This window comes from Alligator sinensis, unplaced genomic scaffold (genome assembly GCF_000455745.1).
Source record: "Alligator sinensis unplaced genomic scaffold, ASM45574v1 scaffold286_1, whole genome shotgun sequence".
In the NCBI taxonomy this organism is placed as follows: domain Eukaryota; kingdom Metazoa; phylum Chordata; order Crocodylia; family Alligatoridae; genus Alligator; species Alligator sinensis.
In genome coordinates, this window is record NW_005842366.1 from 773,209 (window position 1) to 782,041 (window position 8,833).

An 8,833-nucleotide genomic window follows, 5' to 3' on the forward strand; every position below is an offset into this window, starting at 1 on the left:
GGGATCTTAAGGAGCACACGGCCCTCCGCGAGGACCCCGCCGTGACAGTCTCTGCCAAAAAAATGCCAGAATCAGCAGGTTCTGCAGTGCTTGAGCAAGCTGAATTGAACAGGTCTCCCATCGCCTGGCTGTCTTTAGTGTGTAAAAGATCTTCTTCACTGATATGTTCATTCATGTTCATCTGCTGTTTTGAGAGGAGTGCTTGCAAAGCCTGTAGTATTTTTCTAGTTGCATCCTTCAGTAACAAAGTCTTTTCTGCATCCAAATCCACAATGGGAAAGAAGGAAGAAAACATGGATAAAAGATTTCCTGCTAGTTTTTCAATGATAAGAGGAACTATTTTACTAATGTCTGATGGTAAGCTGTTTAGGTTATCCAGGGGCTCAGTAACATCTCTTAGTGTATGTCCAACAATATTGTCAGCTTCGGCACGGTGGTGAAGTGGTGATTCTCCAGAAAGAGAGCTCTGCAACAGACTCCCAGAAATCTCTTGGAAGACCAAGTCACAAAGAGCTTCGGAAATAACCAGACACCCGTTTCTTAAACAATTCTGCATATTGATTTGAGACTGAAACTGCTCCAAAAGCTTGTCATAAACCAAATCAGGAATCGTTTGAATCGTAGCATCGTCTCTGGCATGTGGATGTTCAGTATGCTGGCTACAAGTGTCATCATCTTCAGAGATTTTTGCCACCACTTTTCTGATTACCTTCAGGTGAAGCAAGTCATATTCTGCAAGCTCCATTTTCTTTTCTTTAGGGGAAGATATGCTGGCAGCGGCAGGGAGAATATCAGATAAAAGCTTGCTGATTATATCTTCCAAGTATCTGTGGCATACCTCTGGAGTAGATGGTATAGGACTTTGGCACTGTGAGGTGCTTTTGGTAGCATCTTCTAAAAGCTTCTCATCAGTTTTCCCAGGCTCTAGAGGTTTATACAGAGCTGAAGGGGGTGCTTTTGCTAAAGGTTGGTGATCAATAATTTGTCTCCTTCTCAAAACACTTAACCCTTCTGCTGACACACTCTTGTTGCTTTTCATGTTTTCACAAACTGTGACTTTAGAAGCACTTTCATGCAGAAGGTCAGATAAACTAGAGTGAATAATTTGGGGCATTGAGGTATCTATGTCAGGGAAGATACCATGATCTTCAGAAGGCTGCAGAGCTGTGGCCTGACATCCGGAAAGCTTACCTAACACCAAATCAACCATCTCTGTACTGAAATGTGAAGGATCGCTTCCACAGATCACGCTGTCCTGAGCAAGTAAGTTTTGGGAAGGGATATATTTGTTCATTAGTTCATCATACGTGTCTTTGAAAAAGGCATCAGCATAAATACCGGTAGGTGACTGCAAGGTCTGAGGCTCAATGGTGTATCTTGGCAGTGGTGCTGCCTCTTCAGGGAATATTTTTCTGCATGATGACAAGAAGGGCTTTTTTACAAGCTGTCTGCCGATTTGAGGTAGAGTTATGCTAGAGTGGACTGCCCTTGGCTCAGTTAATATGTCCTGGGGGGATGCAGAAGGTTTGAGCCCCAGAACTCCTGCGCGGTAACGAAGCTTTCTGATGCCTCCTGAGGTGGGTTGTGCAAGCTCGGGGACCTGAAGCTGTCGTGGCATTTGCCCTTCCCTTTGGACTTGTTCCCCAGAACTGAGTGCTCTTTCCTGGGCATTGATCCGTGAAAATAATTTTCTAAGCATGCCTGTTTTAGGGTGATCTTGTGTGACATCAGAAGAAATATCTTCCCTAATGACATGGGTTTCTAACTGGCCATCTTTTTGTGTTGATTTGTATTGAAAGTAATTTTGGTTAAGGGGAAATTTGCTCAACTTGGAAATTCTGCCTGGGATGCTCAAGCTGAGCTCCCATGCACATACTCTCCCTGCACAAATGAGATATATTATTAGCTGGATGAGGAGGTACTGCTGCCGGTTCAGTCTCAGGAAGATTGTCTTCCCAAAACTCTGCCAAGGCTTGGAGACAGGCCAAGTAACTGTTGAGAAACCAGTGAGGTTAGTTTTACTCTACACCCTTTCTTCCCACATCCTGGAGATCTGCTGGGTGTTATCTTTCTATCTGTGCAGACACACTTTTTGGCATTGACCTCCTCATCTCTCGTATCTCTCTGTTATTTTTCTCCTCTTATATTCTATTATTGCTGGATAGATGATATCTGTGACCTCATCCATAAACCATGTAATTATATTCGTAACTGCATCAGTCATTTCCTTGGTCTTTTTTTTTCTGTAGCAGGAACAAATGAGAAAGAACAGTAAAGGTGTTAACTAATTCCTTCATTCTCCCTTCTGCACATGGCAACAGTGGTCTACTGGGTGTGATTCAAACTTTTAGGATAAATAATAATAGCCCTCCATGAAAAGTGACATCGATTCATAGATGCTAGGGTTGGAAGGGACCTCAACAGATCATCGAGTCTGATCCCCTGCCCTGGGCAGGAAAGAGCGCTGGGGTTGGATGACCCCGGCCAGATGCCTATCCAGCCTTCTCTTAAAGACCCCCAAGGTAGGGGAGAGCACCACCTCCCTTGGAAACCCATTCCAAATTTTGGCCATCCTTACCGTGAAGTTTTCCTGATATCTAGCCTAAATCTGCTGTCTGTCAGTTTGTGATCATTGTTACCTCAAGAGGTGTCCTGGTGAGCAGAGCATCTCCAACCCCTTGCTGTTCCCCCCCTAATGAATTGGTAGGTAGCCACAAGATGCCCTCTCAGCCTTCTCTTGAGGAGGCTGAAGAGGCCCAGGTCCCTCAGACATGTATCACCTGAGCCTGTTGGATAAGGTGGGATATAAATCTAACAGAATAAAAATAGGAAATAAAGAAACAGCCAGTTCAGGAAAGGTTAGTGAAGGACAAACTAGGATCAGCATTGCTTCTCCCTGAGTTTATTTCTAAAGGACTGACATGAAGACCACGGGGAAAAAAATGCTGACCATCTTGAAGGCCGGAGGAGGTTTGTCACTGATTTCAGCAGGGCCAGGGTTCCCCACATGAGCTGAGAGATGACCTAATTTTGCCAGCTGACATTACTACAAGTGTCAGGGGGGCGAGGAGTTGGATACACCTCTGGACACCCTCTGTGCAATGGACCCTGTGTCCAGAGACTCTGCCACACGCCGAGTGGGGAAATAACAGCAAATCTCATGTTCCGTATTTGAACAAGTAATTAGGCCTGACATTAGGACTATCTTTTGCGCCCCCTCCCCCCCCCACCAAGAAAGTACTTATCAACTAGCTCGCTTCTCTTTGCAGAAAAAGAATCAATTAATTTGCAGACGTTTAATCCATCTCATACCAAAACTCAAAGGCTGTGCTCTCCCTGGGCAGTGCTGCCCCCTGCTCTTTCTTATGATGAGGTATCCAAACACTGTGCTGTGCAGCTTTTATGTCTTTCAAGGACGGCACAGGCATTTGCTAATGAGCCCCAGTGCAGGAGGAAAATAGTTTTGCCCCCATTTTGCATTTAGCAGCTTTGACCCAGTTCTGCTATCTACTGATCTATGGCCACTGGGCCGTAGTGCCTTCTGTAGTTTGGTCATGCCGTTGTTTCCCTTGGTGTTAAGAAAAGAGTATCTGTCACACAACCAATCCCAACACAGCACATCTTCTAGCATTATATCCTGCTCACTTCTTTCTGAAAAGAATGTGGAAGATTGTGTGGACCGATGCCATTTGGGTGGGCAAATCCTGCACAACAATACATGTCATGGCAGGTGCACTTTATTTTTCAGTTTTGACATCTCCCCATGCCCTGACTTCTTACCTGAGAGGATGATCTTTTCTTGCTTGTGCCTTTATTAGCAATTGGCACAAATCTAAGCTGCTAGTTACCTGACATGAGAAGCAATACATGCTGTATTGCTCCCCCTGTACTCGGCCTTAGTGAGGCCGCAGCTGGAGTACTGTGTCCAGTTTTGGGCTCCGCAATTCAAAAAGGATGTGGAGAAGCTTGAGAGAGTCCAGAGAAGAGCCACGCGCATGATCAGAGGTCAGGGAAGCAGACCCTACGATGACAGGCTGAGAGCCCTGGGGCTCTTTAGCCTGAGAGAGCACAGGCCCAGGGGTGATCTGATGGCCACCTACAAGTTTATCAGGGGTGACCACCAGCATCTGGGGGAACGTTTGTTCAGCAGAGCGCCCCAAGGGATGACGAGGTCGAATGGTCACAAACTACTTCAAGATCGTTTCAGGCTGGACATAAGGAAGACCTTCTTCACTGTCCGAGCCCCCAAGGTCTGGAACAGCCTGCCACCGGAGGTGGTTCAAGCGCCTTCATTGAACGCCTTCAAGATGAAACTGGATGCTTATCTTGCTGGGATCCTATGACCCCAGCTGACTTCCTGCCCTTTGGGCGGGGGGCTGGACTCAATGATCTTCCGAGGTCCCTTCCAGCCCTGATGTCTATGAAATCTATGCTACAATAGTCCTAACTGTTGAGTGTAAACTGCTTGCAGGTCTAGGAGTTTGTGTCACAGGCTCTGCTATAAAAGCCCAACTCTGGGGGTGAGTAAGGGTAAAAGCTTGGCCCTACTGAATTAAATGTGAGTTTGAACATTGACTTTGGTGTATCCAGAGTTTTGCCTGAGATACATAACCATTTTAATGGAAAGACAGTGAAAAGACAGATACAACAGTGGAGACAATACCAGGAGATCAGGACCTTCAAGCATTATAGCACTCTGCTCATCAAATTTAAAAACCACCAGGGTCCAGTTGGTTCTGTGTTGTACCCTGGATCCTGCAAACATTGATGCAGTGTGCTAAGAAACAATCATAGGAGCAGTCCTGTTGAGCTCCTTGGGATCACAGACGTTCTTGAAATAAGGCACGTGCATTTTGTTAGATTGGGGCTGTAGCCATCAACTTCTTTGTGAAAGTCTAAATAGAATTGCCAGCAGATCTATAGGCTACTATTGACTCTAGCCATTTACCAATTGCCTTGTTAAGGTATATATGATATATATATGTAAATTGTACTGTGGCTTTGTTTCTAACCTTCATTGCTTTATGAAGCATGTGGTGTTTCTTTTTGCTTTGTTTTTTAGGTCCATCCATCTGATTTCTTAGGGAGAAAAAAAAAAAAAAAAAGCTTTTGAGATTTTTGTACTCTGTTGAAACCCTGGCTGAATCTGCTGAGGAACATGTAAATGGTTGGTTACTATCACTTCTGCTGCAATCATTGTCTGCTCCACTCCCTCCTTTACCTGGGTTTCTAGTTGCTAAAGCGATTGTGGCTTTTTTGAACAGATTCCAAGAAGTTGTTAATACCATTTGTGAACTAGAGCTTGGAGGTTAGCAAACTGTTTCAGTGTAGTGTATTGCTGATAAATGAACACAGGCCATGTCCTGCCTTTTAAAGGTACAATGAGAGTGGAAGGATGCACCTTTCCCTTATGAGCCAGGATGGAGAGCATGCTTCATATCTCTCTTTTCTAGGAGATGTTCTAAGTCACCTTCTCCATGTGTTTTAGAGTAAGGCCTTGCAGTGAAATCTGAGATATCCAACTGAGTGCTTGGATGCTTGGCATGGAGCCAAGGATGAGGAAAAATTGCACTAGGACAAGGTCAAGTTGGAGGGGACCCAAAAGTAGAGGTCAGACTTGTTGGGGGAGAGTGTGCACAATGCCCTGGGGTTACTTGAGTGAACCCCTCTTCAGACTCCTGAATATCCATGAGTCTCCCCACTCTTGTGCTGTCAGCAAATGTCCGCGAGCCTTACTCATAACGTGTCTCCCCTACCCAACTCTCTCTAGACCAGTGGCCAGAGAGGTGGACAGCTCATTGGATCACAATCACCTTGCACTAAGCAACCACCTGGCCATTGTCTCCTAGCATCAAATGCTCTGCCTCATGATTGGCTATGCTTGACTTATTTGAATAAAGGCCATATCCTTCCTCCTAGTAGGGTTTGAGTACTGTTGTAGCCATGATGGTCTGGGCAATATGCAAGGATCAAGGTGATTTTAGGGACATCTTTTCTTGGACCAACCGTATAGTTGGGAAAGAATTCCCCACTTCAAATTCTATTTTTTCTGTCATTTTTTTTCCTCGTCGTAGTCTTTTTGCTTGGAGAAGTTTCTGGGCACCAGGTGCCCTTCTTCTGTGTCCTTGTCTAACATTGCTCCCAAATTTTACATCTGGTCCAATGAAAGTCACCTCCAAAAGTGTCCCCCCCACCCCCTTGCTTCTCACTTGCACTGCTTTTGTCAGGCACAGAGAGACAAAGTCCCTAGCCACATGCTTGACTTCCTCACCCCCCTCCTGCCCAACCTTCTCCTTTCTGACCACCCACCTGAGTTCCCCCAGATCCCTTCAAGCACAGCACAGCTGCTCTGTAGAAACAGGTGTAGGGCTAGGGAAATGGCAGGAGAAGGAGGAGAAGGGAAGGGAGAACTAAGGGAGGGTAGAAAGGCCCTTGTGGATGTCAGAGGAGCGGTGGGGGAGCTCTTGTTAAATGTGCAGCAGCCTGTGCTTGGATGCTGCTGCACTGAAAACTAAAGGGTTGCTCCATGTCTCAGCCACTGGGGATCAAGCACAGAGTGAGAGACACCTGGACAGACTGACAGAGCTCCAGGGGAATATGGGGATCAAAGTTCCCCACCCATTAAAAGGGCACAACTAAGTATTTCATCCCAAGTCCAAACATTTTAGGGGGCCTGAACTGGCCGAGATTTGGCAGCCATCACAACTGGCTTTTACACCAAAGTTACTCACTTGTTCTTGTGTGCCAGGCCCTGTGACCTGGGCCTGAATTACAGCCTGTGACTGAGAAGGGCCACAGCCCTGAACTCATTAACCATGAGGAAGGGTTGGGGACGAAGAAGAGAGAGGGGCCCAACTGTACCACTTGGCCCGAACCCAAAAGCTTCTGGGGGTGGCACCTGTGGGGCAGGAGGGATGGACAAATAAGATGGGTGGCCCTGGGACTAGAAATAGGAATCGGATTCTCCCTCACCTGTATCAGCTTCAGCCAGAGACCTGCCACCATGAAGGTGTGTTCAGGTCTGAGCCTTAGCCTGGGGCTCTGGAACTGTCCCTGCAGGCTGATGTCAGCCCTTTATGAGGTCACTGTCCCTCTGGCCCAATGGCTGATATCCTACCGACTCATCCCTGTGAGCTCACAGTCTGCCCCACCCAGCTGGACTCATCCCCTACCCATAGGAGCCCCTTCACCATATAGTCTAGCATATTCTGTATCTCATCCCTTGATAGCACCCAGTGCCCATTACCAGAGGCTGGATAGAACAGTACAAGAGAACCCCATCCTGCACAAGGGGGGGGGGGGGGCTAGCATGGCCAGAGGGGGGACAGTTCTGCCAAAGCCCATGTAGTACGTGCAAGATGCCCAGCACTGTGTGAGACGAAACCAAGATTGTTTAACTCGAGCACTACCCCCCCTCGAAGCACGTCTCCCATGATGTTTCATGGGAAAATGTGGCCTCGACCATCTCAGTCCCAGTATGATTTATTTGTGTGAAAAACAGCAGAAATGTTACAGCTAAGCTTTCAAAATCAATCAGGTTTTGTGTTCAGCCCCAGTTACAGCATAATGCAGCCATGCACTGAAATGAGTCTTGTGGGGATATGGTATTTAGGGAGGGTGATATTTAGCATATAGGGTAAGTGGAATATTTGGGTATATGGCACCTTTTACTGGACTACACTCTGATTGTAGGTCTGAGAAGCAGGATGACAGTTGTTTGAGAAAGCATGCCTGGGCTCATGCTGCTGCGTCACTGCAGCTTTTTTTTTTTTTTATAGTCAGTCATTAGTTACCCACATTTCTTAAGCAGTGTGCCCCACTTTGTGAGTAAGATAGGTATCACTGTGAAGTGATTGCTCTGTGGCTGGATGTGAGAGACCCCTGATACTTGATTGAATGAATTGGTTTCCTAGCCTTTCCTTTACCCAGGGCCATAAACACCTGTTTAGGCACTGAATCATTTATTAAATATCCACCATAAACATACCCGTGACCATGAGACATGTTCTGAAATTAGAGAAGTGATGCACTGGTATTAAGATATGCATCCTTCAGTGTTGGTGGGCGCTTGATTACACAGTTTCTATGTGATGAGAAAGCATGCCTGTTAAGGATGCTTCAGAGACTGTCACTCTGCTAGAAAAAGACACTTGATTTTTCCTAGCCTGGCTGGGTGCCACGTGTGGACAGGAAGGATAGTTGGTCATTCGGTCAGTACAGACTGTGGGCAGAGGTAGGAGAGATTAGAGCCGTGGCTTGGTTGGATGCATTGGGGAGTTTGGGGAAGTGTTCCACAAAGGATGTGGTCTGGTGTCCTGTCTTGGCTGGTTGTACTGAGATGGTGGGAACCTGTTACAGTTGGCTGCTGTTGGGGTGTTTTGGTAAGGGAGAGACTGACTAGGAACAGAGATGTCAAGGATCAGGGGTTAGGATGAGCGGTCTGTTTTGGTGGGGTTGGTAACAGCTTTATGTGTTGGGTGAGGGCTGGCTGGGATGGCTGCAGCCTGTGTAGGATTGTGGGGCATCTTATTTTGGTTGGGATGTAGTTGTGGGGGCACTGACTAGATGGTGGGTCATCCTGGGTACTCAAGCAGTAGGTTGTATCCGTGCTGTATTTCAGGGACTCCGGAGGCAGAAGCTCTGAGGCTTTGAGAGAAGAGCTTTGGCTCATTTGGTGTGTGAGCCTGGAGCCTTCTTGAGCTAGGAGCAGGCTAGGAAGCGTGGGGGCTTCTGCATTGGTTAATTGGATTTTGTGGGCTCAGGGTGGGGAGGTGGCTTGATTGGTTGGGAGTATCCTGGAGTTAAGCCCCATAACCAGACTCCGGGTGTATTT

At 46.8% G+C, this 8,833-nt stretch overlaps 1 pseudogene; it reads right to left on the reverse strand.

The window, feature by feature from the left end:
- Positions 1-6: 6 nt before the first annotated feature.
- Positions 7-2,224, reverse strand: LOC112551175 (annotated as a pseudogene).
- Between the last annotated feature and the right edge of the window lie 6,609 nt (positions 2,225-8,833).